The 15904-nt window shown below is 34.2% G+C and overlaps 1 long non-coding RNA gene across 1 annotated transcript; it reads left to right on the forward strand.

Moving 5' to 3' along the window:
* Positions 1–745: 745 nt before the first annotated feature.
* On the forward strand, positions 746–3068 carry LOC121209509 (uncharacterized). The gene is made up of 3 exons (XR_005904632.1): positions 746–2497; positions 2747–2802; positions 2995–3068. It is a non-coding gene; the product is annotated as an uncharacterized lncRNA (long non-coding RNA).
* Positions 3069–15904: the final 12836 nt, after the last annotated feature.

Consider the following 15904-nt stretch of genomic DNA (forward strand, 5'->3'; position numbering starts at 1 on the left):
ATTTGGAATGAGGAGCGGGAAGCATGGTTAAGCTTAAAGAATTTATTGATGGGTGGGGCTAAAGGAAGTAGGATAATAATAACTACTCGCTCTATGAAGGTAGCAAAGATTACTGGTACATGTCAGCCTTATGTTCTGAAAGTTTTGTCTGATGAAAATGCTTGGGTTTTGTTCAAAGAAATAGCCTTTGAACAAAGATCTGAAGACTCAACAAATCCAACCTTTGTGAAAATTGGGAGACAGATTTTGGAAAGGTGTGGTGGGGTTCCCTTAGTCATAAGGACGATAGCAAGTACATTATCTTTTAAAGAAACTAAAGAGGAGTGGCTTTCTTTCATAAATAATAATGAACTTGCTAGAATATCTGAAGATCAAATTAATATTATGCCTACGCTTAAGTTGAGCTACAATCATCTCCCATCTCATTTAAAGCATTGCTTTGCTTATTGCCGATTGTATCCAAAAGATTATGTAATTCATGTACAAACTCTTGTTCAATTTTGGATTGCACAAGGTTATATAAATCAATTGAATCCAAGTCAATCTCTTGAGGAGATTGGATTTGAGTATTTTAATGATTTAGTTGATAGAAGTTTCTTTGAAGAGGTAGGAGAAAGATTTTCGAGGGAAGGACTAACATGTAAAATGAATAATTTAATGCATGATCTAGCTGAATCAGTAGCAGGGATGGAGAGTGGTGTTGTAGATGTAGAAGGAGATGCAAGTCAGGTTGGTGAAAATTGTCGCCACATATCAATTAATCCTTCATTAATTAATCCTTCATTTAAGGGAAAGAAGTTGCGAACTTTGTTACATTTTCCAAACATGAGAATTCAAATTTTGAGTGATGAAACTTGGGATTTGATAATTGCAAATTGTAGATGCTTGCGATTATTAAAATTGGATGATATAGATTTTAAGATGATTCCACGTTCCATTCATAAGTTGAAGCATTTGAGGTATCTTGATCTTTCTCACAATCGCGGTCTTAAGGTTCTCCCAAAGAGTATTTGCAAGATACAAAATTTGCAAGTGCTGAAACTTGATCGGTGTTGGGAGCTTGAAGAATTGCCAAAGAAGATTGAAAATTTGGTTAATCTTACCCATCTTGGGTGTGAAGATTGTAATGGCTTAACTCATATGCCACGTGGAATAGGAAAGTTGAGTTCCCTTGAAACGTTAAGCATGTTTGTAGTGGATAAAGACGGTTCCCATGGCGGTGCAGATCTAAGTGAATTGAGAGGGCTTAACAACTTAAGGGGAGAGCTAAGAATAAGAAATTTGGGATTTGTAAAAAATGCAAAAGAGAAGTTTAAGGCTGCTAATTTGGAAGAGAAGCAACATTTGAATCGTTGGTTTTAGAATGGGGTTTTTATTTTGATGATAACCATGATGATGACAAATCACTTGAAGACCTCCAGCCCCATCCTAATCTCAAGGAGCTCTGTATTCAAGGATGGAGGGGTGATGCTGAGTTTCCAAGTTGGATTTCTTTTCTCACAAATCTCGTCCATATTAAAATATGGGGTCTTGGTAGTAAATTCAAACATCTTCCATCCTTTGCTCAATTTCCTTGTCTTCAAGATTTGGTAATTTGTGATTTAACTGAGCTGGAGTACATGGATGATAATAGCCCACAAGGAAGTCAAGGAGAACCACAATCATTCTTCCCATCGCTTAAGTATCTTTGCCTACGGGATTGCCCAAATATGAAGAGTTGGTGGAGAAAAAGGTCGATTGATGATTCCAACGAGGACGACACAACAGTTATGGCATTTCCTTGTCTTTCCTGTTTAAAGATTGAAAATTGCCCTTTGACTTCAATGCCGTTGTATCCTTCACTCGATGATTGGTTAAAGTTGGTGAATACCAGTTCAAGGCCGTTAAAGCAGACTATGAAGATGAACATGAATCCTAAGACCCCATCAAGTTCAACCTCTACTCTTCCTCTCTCCAAATTGAAATCTTTCCATGTAGAGAATATAAAGGAACTGGAGACACATGCTAGATGAGTACCTGCAACATCTCACCAGCCTCAAAGGTTTAACGATTAGAGATTGCAAGAAGATTGATTTAGAGGGCATGCAATGGGAACCCCTTAAGAATCTCTCTCGTTTGATGATTGATAAAATTCCACTGCTGGTGTCTCTCCCACGTGGGTTTCAGCATCTTGTTCAATTGAAAACATTAGAAATTAGTAATTGCAGTGGATTGAGGTCACTCCCTGTGCTCCAAAAACCCATTCCTGTGTTCCAACATCTCACTTCCCTTGAAGAGTTTGGAGTAAGGAACTGCAAGGACCTGGAGCTATCAGAAGAAGACATCCAAATATTCGAAGGTCATACAAGCCTACGATATCTAACGCTGGAAAACATTCCAAAGTATCGGCATCTTCCGGGGCGGTGTAAAAACATCCATAATAGTAGTAGAAATTCCCCAACTGAAGGAAACATGTAGGGAGGACATTGGTGCAGATTGGCACATTTGGTAGTATCAGGTTGGTCCGTCCTTTCTATTTATTTATTTATTTATTTTTAACACCATAATTTGTTTCCAAAAAAAAAAAAATTCAGTGGTATATTAAGTCTTCAACTCTGGGCTCTCATGCCATTTTCATTCAAGTTGGATACTGTTAATTTCCTTGTTAAAATATTATTCATTTCACATCTTGTATAATTTGAAATTCCTTTATTTTAATCCTACCTTTTACTCACCATCTTTCATTATATTTTGCTAATTTATGCAGTAAGCCATTGGGGAAAGGCATTTGTCAACTTCAATAATTTATATGCATAAAAAGAGGTGGTAATTTACGCATGGTTACTAATTTTCATATCTCTCATTTCATGGACTTTAATTTAAGGGCTTCTAATAATTTAATTCTAAAAAATCTTTAAAATAGACATTGGAGCATTTATATAGATGATTTATTTCATGGATAATGTGTGAATTCTGTATTTGTCATCTTTCATAATATTTTGCTAATTTGTGCAGTAACCCATTGGAGTCTATTTTGATGAAAGGCATTTGACAACCTTAAGAATTTACATGCAGAAAAAGAGGGGGGTAATTATTTAATTGCTTTACACTTTCAAAAAATATTAATCTCGCAATTTCAGTGATGTAATATAACCCCGTAACTAAGCTTCTTCTTTTTCAGCATGAATTCAATGGAAGAGTTAAAAAACAAATGGACATGCATTCTTCATGAGCTGATCTGTCCATGGCACTGTACTCCCATGAAATCCTCCTCTATATGCACATTTGGTTTTTTCTTTTGTTTTTACTTTTTTTAAGAATGACACAAATTTTGTAGATTTATTCTGACTTTCATTGTTGAAGAGTCCTGCTGATCTAATCTTAATTTTTATTAGATTTCTTCAGCAGAGCATAGCTTGCATTACAAGAAGCAGAGGCCATAATTTCTACTACGATTTGTTTATCCGCCAAAATTTCCAACAACAAAAAATGGTAATATATGTCACCAATTTCCTCCTAATTTCCAATTGATCTGATATAAATGATGTAAATGGAGTATGTCAAGATTTGTAATACATATGCGAACTGACTACTAGCTTAGATGGTACCCAATGCTATTGGGAGGTTCTTGTTAGAGGCATGTTGAGAGAGCTTAAACGCGCAATGTCCTTGTCAAGTAAGTAAACTAAACAGGGGTTGGGGTCGAAACAGGAAAGAATGTTGCTTCAGAATAATTGGAGGTGAGGCTGATAAAATGTTTCATTATTTATATATTGAACACATATATGTGCAATATAAGGCTGATGATGGTTAGCATTTTAGTAAGATTTTAAATTGCTTTTGTACAAGGTTTTGAAGTCTAAACATTAATGGGTATGTGTATTTGTTACCATTACAGATGATGATGCGCAATGTTTGGCCCTTTCTTAAAACTAGCACCGGAAAAGCGTAGAAAATGGCGTTGTCGTTGGCCACCATTCATGCACAGGATATCAAGTTCTATTTAGTGACAGTAAGTGTTTATACATTTGAACGCTGCTCTAAAATGAGAGCAATTTTAACATATCCTATATTGGCACAAACATACCAAGACCATAATCAGGTCAATATTTGGTCACCTATACATATACATGGAGTTTAAGCTTGATCTATTTATGAGCTTATATATAGATGATTTATTTTATCGGTGATGCATGGATTTAAAAGAGCATAAATGTTCATAGTGAACAATTATTTTTGAGTGCCATTATTAAAATACTTGAGTGGTGATTTTCACTTATAGCAGGTAAAGTGAGTTGGGAGAGAGCTTACTTATCTAATAAATGTGCAAAGGCTTTCTGTCATTAACGTCACTTCCGGACGAAATGCGTCGCCTAACCAATTTGCAACAGTTACATATACATGGAGTTCCTCAGTTGGAGGAAAGGTGTCAAAAGGACATTGGTGCCGATTGGTGTAAGATTGCTCACATCCCTTTAGGTTGGTCCTTTCATTAATTTCCTTAATGAAATACAATTCCTACTAGTACAAATTCTTTGATAATATTTTTGCTAATTTGTGCAGTAAGTGATTGGCCCACGTATTTCTGAAAGGCATTTGACAACTTTAAGAATTTACATAGAGAAAGAGAGGTGGTAACTATTTAGTTGCTTTACTCTTTTAAACCATGTTAATCTCACAATTTCAATGATCTTATATAACCGTGTAATTAGGCTTCCTTCTTTTTTTCAGCACTAGTTCAATTGAGAAGGTAAAAAAGGACATGCATTATTCATGAGCTGATTTGTCCATGGCATTGTACTCCCATGAAATCCTACCCTGTATGCACATTTGTTCTTTCTTTTCCTTTTTCTCTTTGTTAAAGATCGACACAAATTTTTTAGATTTATCCTCAACTTCTTTGTCGAAGAGTCCCTCTGTTGATCAAATCCTAATTTTTGTTAGATTTTGGCTTTCTTCTTCGGTAACGCATAGCATATATGACTAGAAGCAGAGGCCATACTTTCAACTACAATTTGTTCATCTGCCAAAATATTCCAACAAAACAAAAATGGTAATATATGTCATCAGTTCCATTATAATTTCCAATTGATCGGATATAAATTATGTATATGCCTAATGATTACTAGCTTATATGGTACCCATGCTATTGGCAGATTCTTGGAGTCGTTGGAGAGAGCTTAAACATGCAATGTAGTTGTCAAGTAAGTAAATTGATTAGGGGCTAGGGGTTAAGGGTTGATGAAAATGGAGGGGGACATTTCTCAATATTCTTTGATGCAGGGCACCCCTTTTAGCTGTTTGAATTTTGAAGGATCTTGCTTCAGAACATTTGGTGGTGAGGTTGCGGTTGATAAAATTCTTTCATTATTTATAGATGAACAACAATATATTAACACTAATGGGGATGTGAATTTGTTACCATTACAGATGATGATGATGATGATGATGATGCCCAATGTCTGGCCCTTTGTTAAGCTTGCACTGGAAAAGCATAGACAATGGGTTTGTGGTTAGCCACCATTTATGCACATGATATAAAAGTTGCGTGTAGTAACAGTAAGTGTTTCTACGTACCTTTGGATACTGCTTGGTCTAAAATACATAAATTTTAACATATTCTATGTTGGCATTTCCAGGTTCGTTGTTGCTTTTGGAAGAGTCCTAATTCAATGATTGTCAGTTGCTGGAGATATTGCATTGATAATTTATTATTCCATGTTACATGGAGCTTATGTAAAGCTTAATTGATCCTAGAGTTTATATATAGATGATTTGCTTCATGGGTGATGTGTGGATTTAAAGGAGCACATATGTTTATTGTGAGGAACGGAACTATTATCAAGTGCCATTGTTATAACCTTCGAGTGTTAATTTTCACTTACAGTAGGTAGATTTGATAGAGAGTTTATTTAATTGTACAAGAGTGAGGTTGCAACAAGTGTTCGAGGGATTGGGCCTGAATTTTTTTTTTTTTTGTATTGTGAAGTTTATAGTGAATTTATTTCTGGACAAGACTCTGCAGATGTAGGATAAGTTCCGAACTGCGTAAACAACTTAATTGTGTGCTTTATTATTCTTTATTTGTGTAATGTTTGCCAACTCACAAAAAAATATATTTCCACATTTAGTATTATAGATAATGTTCCAATACCGGGTAGTTTAAATGATTGTCATACATTATTTAATGAAAGCACTTAGCAAAAAAAATCATTAAATTGATTACACTGAAAAGAATCAATCGAAATAAATCAGTTTTTTTTTTCAGTTTAATTAATCCTTATATTTGATTTAATTGATTTATTTGCTCAATTTTCATTTTTAATGTTTTAGATTGATAAGTTTTTTAATTAGGGATAAATTTTAATGTACAATTGTTTAAATAAATTTTAATTTTGTGTGATTTTATACATGAAATTTTGATTTGATTCAATTTTTGTAAATTATTAATACAATTATTGTTATAACATCATTTTATGTTTATATGTTGTATACATAAATAATTATATTAATCTAATATAAAAATAAATCAATGTATTTATTTCTTTAAATGTGCATGATTAAATTAAGACTAAAGTTTCAAGTATACATTTGAACCAAAATTAGAATTTCATGTGTATAGTTGCACTAAATTAAAATTAATGTATACAATTACACATTAAACTAAAGTTCATATATAATTATGAGATTTATCTATTTTAATTATTAAACCAAAAACTCATTTACATATCTAAAGTACAAAATAAAACTTAATACCCATATAAAACTCAACCCATCTCAATTAATTAAAAAACCCCAAATAAATATTTAATTTAAAAATCCGATAATAATTTTATTATATAATATGTTTATTAAAAGAAACTAACTAATAAAATTACTGGCAACAAAAATTCGTCCTAATACATCGGTGAATGATATTCATCATATCATTAAATTGATATTAAAATAATAATTCATTAATATATGATTAATTATTATTGGATAAACACTTTATTAATTCATTAAATATAATTGAATAAAGTAAAAATAGTAAAAATATATATACATATTACATATACTATTAATTATTATATGATAATTGATAATATCAAAAGTTATCTAATCGTATTTTTTTGTTCTTTAAAAAATTATTATCACTTAATTAAATTTTGTATACATATTTAATTGAACTTATTTTTTAAATTGATTATCACTTAATAAGTGTCATACTTAGTACTTGAAATATACAAAAAGGAAGAAAATAATATCAATAAAATAAGATAATAATGAATAGATAAATAAATATAATATACAAAAAAGAAAAGAAAGAATGAAGGCTCTTGACACAGGTTGGATGAAGCGGGTGCAGCGGACTGGGACAGCGACATGGCTTGGACAATCGACATGGGTGGTGAGCAGTGAAAGGTCAAGGCAAGCGAGAGGCTGGGACGGTAGCATGCGGATCAACTGAGGCAAGCAACCGTGGTGTAGGAACAGTGCAGCAGCCGAACGGGGAAAAAGAAAGATGGAGAAAGAGAAAAGCGAAAAGGGAAAAGGGAAATTTTTGGGTTAAGGATCTCCAATTTTGAGTGGGAATTTCTGCGGTTTTTTTTGTCCCTTTCTCATCCAAATTAACTCCCTATTTTAGTAAAAAGAAAATTTGAGTCCTAGATTAATCTATCCTAGATTAATCTAACTTTTACTGTCATTACTTTTCAGGTAGCTGTTGAAATCTATCCTATAGTGATGCTCAAATTAGATCATTGATCGATTTTTAAATTTCATCATAAACCTAATTGATTCCTTTCAATTACGTAATTCATAGTTCAAACCCTACTCAAAGGCAGGGCATTTCCCAATTTTATAAGAATTTATATACAACGGTATCTCCAATTGTAGCGCCTCTAAGATGTAAAATATATCTTTCTCACCATTCCCATATCGTATGAGACAAATATATGCATTTCAATTATAGTCATATTCTATGGTTACGATTCTATCATATATGTATTTATTTCCTTGAAAATCAATTTTATGGTGTATACGCTTTTGACCTCCTCCTCTATGCCTTGTAATAATGATTCCTCTAACATTACGACCTTTAACACAACAATATTGTCCATAGATCAAATTATTTCGTAGATTGAATTTCACTTAAATGTCTATAGCTCCATTGCGTGTGCTCAAAGCAAAAATTAAAAGATAAATTAATAAAAGCTATTTATCTAAAAATAATCTAAATTATCCTACGAATATAATAAATAATAATAATTCATCTAACTCGTAATTATCCTAATTAATTAATACTAAAATCCATAAGTATCCTAGTATAATTCTAATAATAATCCTAAAATAATAATATTAATATTAATACTAATAAACCAACACTAACGGATAAAATAATTTAACTAAACTTTAAAAAGATTAACTCACAATTAGTCCCTCACTTAAAGATTAAAATTCAAATTAATCCCTAATATCAAATCAAAATTCAATTTAATCTTAGAATTAAACTAAAAATTCAAATAGATCACATATCACTACTTTTTTATTATAATATATTGCAATGTCTCACCGCATCGAGATTCCAGAAGAAATGTTTATTTAAAGCATGGTCTATCCTGGAGCCTATACATATAGATGACTTGTTTTATAGATGATGTGTGGATTAAAAGGAGCACATATGTTTATAGTGAGGAATTATTATTGACTGTCATTATCATACACCTTTCGGGTGTTGATTTTCACTTGCATAGCTAAAACAAGTTGGGAGAGAGTTTACTTAATTATACAAAGGTGAGGTTGCATCAAGTGTTTGAAACGTTGGGTGTAAATATCTCTTTGTACTGTAATGTTCATAGTGGATTCATCTCTAGGTAAGGCTCTATAGATGTAAGACAAGTTTTGAATTGTTTAATCATCTTGGTTGTGCTGTTTACTTTTCTTTACTTTTACTTGTTACATAGTGTGTATCAACTCAAGAAATAAACACATTTCTATCTTTTAGGGTGTACTTGATTGGATAGAAAAGTGAAAAGAAATTAAATTTTAAATGTGCTTAATATGAAAAAAAGTGAGAGGAAAGAAAATAGTAGAGGTGATTATTTCCCATCTTAATGTATAAAAACCAATCTTTACAAATTGGAATGATAAGAGAATAGAAAATGAGAAAGAAAATAGTAGAGGTGATTATGCATTTTTCAAATGTTTTGTTTTCTTTACTTTCATCTTTCAACTGTACCAAACAATAGATGGAAAGAAATTTTTTTTTCATCTTTCCATATTTCCTACCAATCACACCTACTAACAGACACAATCATATTTTTCATCTTTCTATTTTTCTATCCCTCAATTTTCTATCTTCTCAATTTTCTCTCCTGCCTACCAAGTACATCCTTAGGAAGCACAATTGATTATGAGACATTACTTTTCTGCTTGTTAATCTTAACCTCTGCATTTTGGGTACATAATGTAGATTATCATTTAATGAAAGCTCTTCACACCCTATAACCATGGAGAAATTTCAAGATTTGAGTTACTACCTGCTTCAATGCATTACAAGAGTAGAAAACAAAGCATCAAAAAAGGAATCTATTGTCCAAAATTTTGAAGTATGCACAAACTATATGAATCCCATAGATGATAGGTTGACAGCTTAGATTGGCTTCATTCTATTACCAAATGTTAAGGATGAGAATATGGATGCCCTGCAACAATCGCAACCTTTTTTTAGCTTGTTATAAAACAACTGTATTTATGTTCCATTAACTTTCGTATTCCATTGTGCATTAGTTTCTTTATTCAAGATTAAAATGTTGCATTATACTAATGTTTTATCTGTATAAATTGATTAATAAAGAATGAAATTCAGATGATTTTTTCAATCACGGAAAGTCTTTGTACACACTAACGAGAACAATCTGATAAAAAAAATCCGTGAGATTCTTCGATGGAAACTTATTTAAATTCAGAACACTATTGAAATGAAATATATAAACACAGTCTGCACAACTTTTTCTTTCTTTATGCATTGCATCATCAAGAAGCAGATATTGAAAACTGCCCAAAATTCATGAAGAAAGACAGTCCCTTAATTAAGTATTATTTATTAATTTGTTCATGTAACCCCCTCCAATTGATGTTTAAACAAAAGGCTCTTCCTCCGGAATTCGATGCAACGAGATACTGCAATCCTCGAAAGAAAGGAAGAACATGGGCATGGCAGGGGCGCTTGTTGGTGAGCTAAGGAGGATTCTAGCACATCAATTCCCTCTACATAGCAACAAGAACTTGGAAATTATAAATGTTGTTGCGCGGAAGCGTGTGAAAGAGTAAAAATATTGTACTGAAAAATCACACTAAGTTCAATTCCCAGGAAAGAGAGGTAGATCACGAAGATCATTTAAATAACAAGTCTTTCCTAGCCAGAATATCTCTCTATCGTAATTTAATAGCACAATAAATCACTACAATCACATTCACAAAATATGCAAAATAAATAATAAAGAACACCAGAATTTTAACGAGGTTCAGCAAATTTTGCCTACATCCTCGGGCACTACCAAATATATTTCACTCCAAAAATTACAAGTGAAATTTACAAATAGGGAGAGAGAATAATGCCTTAAGTAGAGAATGGCAATTATAGGATGAAGAAAGTAAGAAATGGTTAGGCCTATTTATAGTTGAGGTTCAAGGATCAACTTGCAATGTCCCTATACAATTAGGGACCAAAATTGCAATTATCCCATGCCAACTTTTAACCCAACTTGCCAACCAATCTTACTTTCTACTTTCGGTGCCCACCCTTTTTGACTTTTCAAACAATGGGTGGGTTCCAATAATCTCCACCTTGAAGATTGGATTAGGATAATCTTATCTTCACACAATTCTTTCTGCCTTTGACAACAATACTTGATAGTGCCTTCTTCAACTGTTAAACTTGCAGGATATTAATCAAGTTCAAACAATGTTCGAACTTGGTTGCTGTTACCACCTTGGTCATCATATCTGCGGGATTATCTGCAGTCTTGATCTTCTGAAGACAAATTTTCCCCTCTTCAATAATTTCCCGCACAAAATGGAATCGTACGTCGATATGCTTTGTACGTGCATGATAGACTTGATTCTTTGCTAAATGAATAGCACTTTGACTATCACAATACACGTTAATATGCTCTTTAACCAATCCCAAGGTTTTAGCCATACCTTGTAACCAAATAGCCTCCTTTACAGCCTCTGTTACAGCCATGTACTCGGCTTCTGTGGTTGACAACGCAACTGTAGACTATAATGTAGACTTCCAACTTATTGGTCCTCCAGCAAGTGTAAACACATAACTGGTGGTTGATCTTCGCTTGTCCAAATCACCAGCATAGTCAGAATCAACGTACCCAATAACACATTTACCAAGTGTATTATCCTGCTTGAACAGTAATCCAACATCTACGGTCTTCTGAATATATCGTAGAATCCATTTCACAGCTTGCCAATGTCCTTTTCCAAGATTATGCATATACCTGCTCACTATACTAACTGCCTGTGAAATGCCGGGTCTTGTACACACCATTGCATACATCAAGCTACCCACTGCATTAGAATACGGAACTTGCAACATGTATTCTTGTTCCGTATTCGTCGAAGGAGATAGTTGTGCAGAAAGCTTGAAATGAGAAGCCAATAGGGTACTTGCAGGTTTGTCTGCTCATTCATGCCAAACTGCTGTAGTACCTTCTTCAAATACTACTTCTGAAACAAGCTAACTCTATCATGAACTCTATCTCTCTATATTTTCATGCCGAGAATCTTTTTAGCTTCTCCTAGATCTTTCATCTCAAACTCGAGATTGAGTTGAGTCTTCAATCTTTCAATCTCAACTCTGCTCTTAGATGCTATTAGCATATCATCAACATATAAGAGCAAGTATATGAAAGTTCCATCTTGTAGCTTTTGAAAATACACACAATGATCAAATTTGCTTCTTGTGTACCTTTGCCCTTTCATGAACTGATCAAATCGCTTGTACCACTGCCTCGGAGATTGCTTCAATCCATAAAGCGACTTTGTCAGTTTACAAACTCAATTTTCTTTTCCAGCAACCTTGAATCCATCTGGCTGAGTCATATAGATTTCCTCTTCCAAATCACTGTGTAAAAACGCGGTCTTCACATCAAGCTGAACTAGTTCAAGATCATATTGCGCAACCAAGGCTAGCAAAATCTGAATAGACGAATGCTTCACAACTGGAGAAAACACTTCATTGTAGTCTATTCCTTCTTTCTGAGCGTAACCCTTTGCTACCAATCTAGCCTTATATCGAATTTCATTTTTATCAGGAAATCATTCCTTCTTTCCCCTGGGTAGTGTCACCAACTCCCAGGTCCTATTTTTATGAAGAGACTGCATTTCTTCATTCATTGATTGCTTCTACTTTACACCATCAGGGTTACTTATTGCTTCTGTGTAAGTAGAAGGAACATCATCATCTGTAATTGGAAGTGCATAGGCCACTATATCATCAAAGCGAGCAGGCTTACGAATCTCTCTTCTTGGCTTTCTATATGCAATTGAATCTTGTTGCTGTAGAGGTTCTTGGGTAGGAACCTCTTCATCATTTGTCCCTCCAATATTAGCTAGATCATCGTTAACCTTTTCAAGCTCCACCTGCTGCAAAGTACTACTAGTTTTGTCATCCTTTTGTGAATCACTGTACTTCAACATGGTTGATTCATCAAAAGTCACATCTCTACTGAAAACAATCTTCCTTGTATCAGGACACCAGAGACGATATCCTTTTACTCCATCAGTTATACCCAAGAATAATGCTTTCTTTGCTCTTGGGTCTAACTTAGATTCTTTTACATGATAATATGCAGTGGAACCAAATACATGTAAAGAATCATAATCAGTAGCAGATTTACCAGTCCACATCTCCATAGGAGTTTTTCCATTTATTGCAGCTAATGGCAAACGGTTAATTAGATGGCACGCATATGTAACTGCCTTAGCCCAAAATTCTTTGCCCAATCTAGCATTGGACAACATACATCGAACTTTCTCCAGTATAGTTCGATTCATGCGTTCTGCCACCCCATTCTGCTGTGGTGTATCCCGAACAGTGAAGTGTCGCACAATGCCCTCATCTTGGCATACTTGTAGAAATGGATCGTTTTTGTACTCAGTACCATTATCTGATCGAAGTCGTTTGACCTTTCGACCAGTCTGAGTCTCCACCATCTTCTTCCATTTCAGAAATGCATCCAAAACTTCACTTTTTCTTTTCATTAGATACACCTATACTTTTCTTGAATAATCATCAACAAAAGTAACAAAATAGTGCATACCTCCCAAAGAAGTTACTTTGGTAGGTCCCCACACATCACTGTGAACGTAGTCCAGAATTCCTTTCGTATTGTGAATTGCTGGACCAAATTTTACCCTCTTCTGCTTGCCCAGAACACAATGTTCACAGAATTCCATTGTGCAAGAATTTGCACCTTTCAATAAGCCTTGCTTCACCAATGTCTGCAAAGCTTTTTCACCAGCATGTCCCAATCGCATATGCCATAATCTGGTAGCCTCTAAATCTACATCTTTTGTAGAAACTGTTGATGTTGATCCAATAACTGTACTTCCATTTAAAAAATACAAGTTATTTCTTCTTGTGCCTTTCATCATCGTCAGTTGCCCAGCTACTACTTTTAGTAATCCATCTCTCAAAGTGATTGTGAGCCCTTTAGATTCTAGGGCCCCTAATGAGATGAGATTTTTCTTCAGGCTAGGTACGTAGTGAACATCTGTCAAGACTTGGATTGAGCCGTCGTGATTCTTCAATTGGACTGTACCTACTCCCATTGTCTTACAAGCACTATCATTGCCCATAAGAACAATTCCACCTTCTAGCTCTTTAAGACTAGAAAACCAGTCCTTATTAGAACACATATGGTAAGTACATCCTGAATCCAAAATCCACTCATCTGTTTGACATGCCATTTCCATGCCAACCAAGCTAAAGTCTGACTCCTCATCATGCTCCGCTACACATGCATTAGAAATAGCCTTGCCCTTTTGTAGCTTAGGACAATTCTTTTTCCAATGCCCTTTTTCACGGCAAAAGGCACATTCATCTTTGGCGGGTCTCCCTTTGGACTTTCCCCTTCTACCAGATTTGCTGCTGTGTAAACGACCTCTTACTGTTAAGACTTCTGCAGTTGTATCTCTGTGATCTCTTTTATCTTTCTTTCGAGTCTCAGATCTATACAACGCACTACAGACTGCATCAAATGTGATCGTGTCCTTCCTATGAAGCAATGTGGTGGTAAGATGATCATATTCATCAGTAAGGGAATTCAACAACAATAATGCCTTGTCTTCATCTTCAAATTTCTCATCCAAATTTAGCAAGTCTGCTAAAATTTTATTGAATGAGTTCACATGGTCATTCATCGACATACCGAGTGCATACGTGAATCGATAAAATTTCTTTTTCATATAAAGCCTATTTTCAAGACTTTTCGTTAGAAACTTTTCTTCCAGTGTATCCCATAACTTCTTCGCTGATGTCTCCCTCATGACAGAGTACTTCTGCTCTTTGGCCAAACATAGGCGGATTGTACCACACGCCTGTCTATTGATCTTGGCCCACTCCTTGTCATCCATCTTGTCAGGTTTTTCTTCAAGGGCTATATCTAGCTCTTGCTGACATAAGACATCCAAGATCTTACATTGCCACATACCAAAATTATTGGTACCGTCAAATTTCTCTACTTCAAATTTTGCATTTGTCACAGTAGTCCTTGTTGATGACGATGTTGCTGCCATTTTTCTCCTCAATCCCAACTACTGTATACGTGAACAGTACCGTATACGTAAATAGTGCCGTATATGTAAATAGTACTGTATACGTGAATAGTACAGTAAACGGTCGTATTCTCTAAGTACGAATCTGGCTCTGATACCAATTGTTGCGCGGAAGCGTGTGAAAGAGTAAAAATATTGTACTGAAAAATCACACTAAGTTCAATTCCAAGGAAAGAGAGGTGATCACGAAGATCATTTAAATACCAAGTCTTTCCTAGCCAGAATATCCCTCTATCGTAATTTAATAGCACAATAAATTACTTCAATCACATTCACAAAATATGCAAAATAAATAATAAAGAACACCAGAATTTTAACGAGGTTCAGCAAATTTTACCTACGTCCTCGGGCACTACCAAATATATTTCACTCCAAAAATTACAAGTGAAATTTACAAATAGGGAGAGAGAATAATGCCTTAAGTAAAGAATGACAATTATGGGATGAAGAAAGTAAGAAATGGTTAGGCCTATTTATAGTTGAGGTTCAAGGATCAACTTGCAATGTCCTATACAATTAGGGACCAAAATTACAATTATCCCATGCCAACTTTTAACCCAACTTGCCAACCAATCTTACTTTCTACTTTCGGTGCCCACCCTTTTTGACTTTTCAAACAATGGGTGGGTTCCAATAAATGTCAATATACAATAGGATAAAATTGATCTCGTTTAGACTGAGCACTGTCGAAAGGTAAATGAAAGACTTACTGTTACTGAAAACATAACCCCGTATTTTGTGCACAAATGGTGGCCAAACACAAAATTTAAGATAGGGCCAAACATTGGGCGTCATCATCATCTGTAATAGTAACAAACTCACATTCCCATTAGTGTTTGTACGTCAAAACCTTTTGCCAAATTAATTTTTCTTTACTAAAATGCTTACCATCATCAGTCTTATATTATTTCATATCTAAAGTTATGTCAGCTTGTTACTTTCACATATCACTCACAAAGAAATTAGTTAATAGATTTAGCGATTGTCATTTACATTGAGATTAAAATTTTGACATTCAAAAAATAGAGCAACTAAGAATTATCCAATTAGAGAATATGGATTAAATTTATAACTTTATTCATAATAC

The sequence above is a fragment of the Gossypium hirsutum genome, chromosome A11 (genome assembly GCF_007990345.1).
Source record: "Gossypium hirsutum isolate 1008001.06 chromosome A11, Gossypium_hirsutum_v2.1, whole genome shotgun sequence".
NCBI lineage: Eukaryota > Viridiplantae > Streptophyta > Magnoliopsida > Malvales > Malvaceae > Gossypium > Gossypium hirsutum.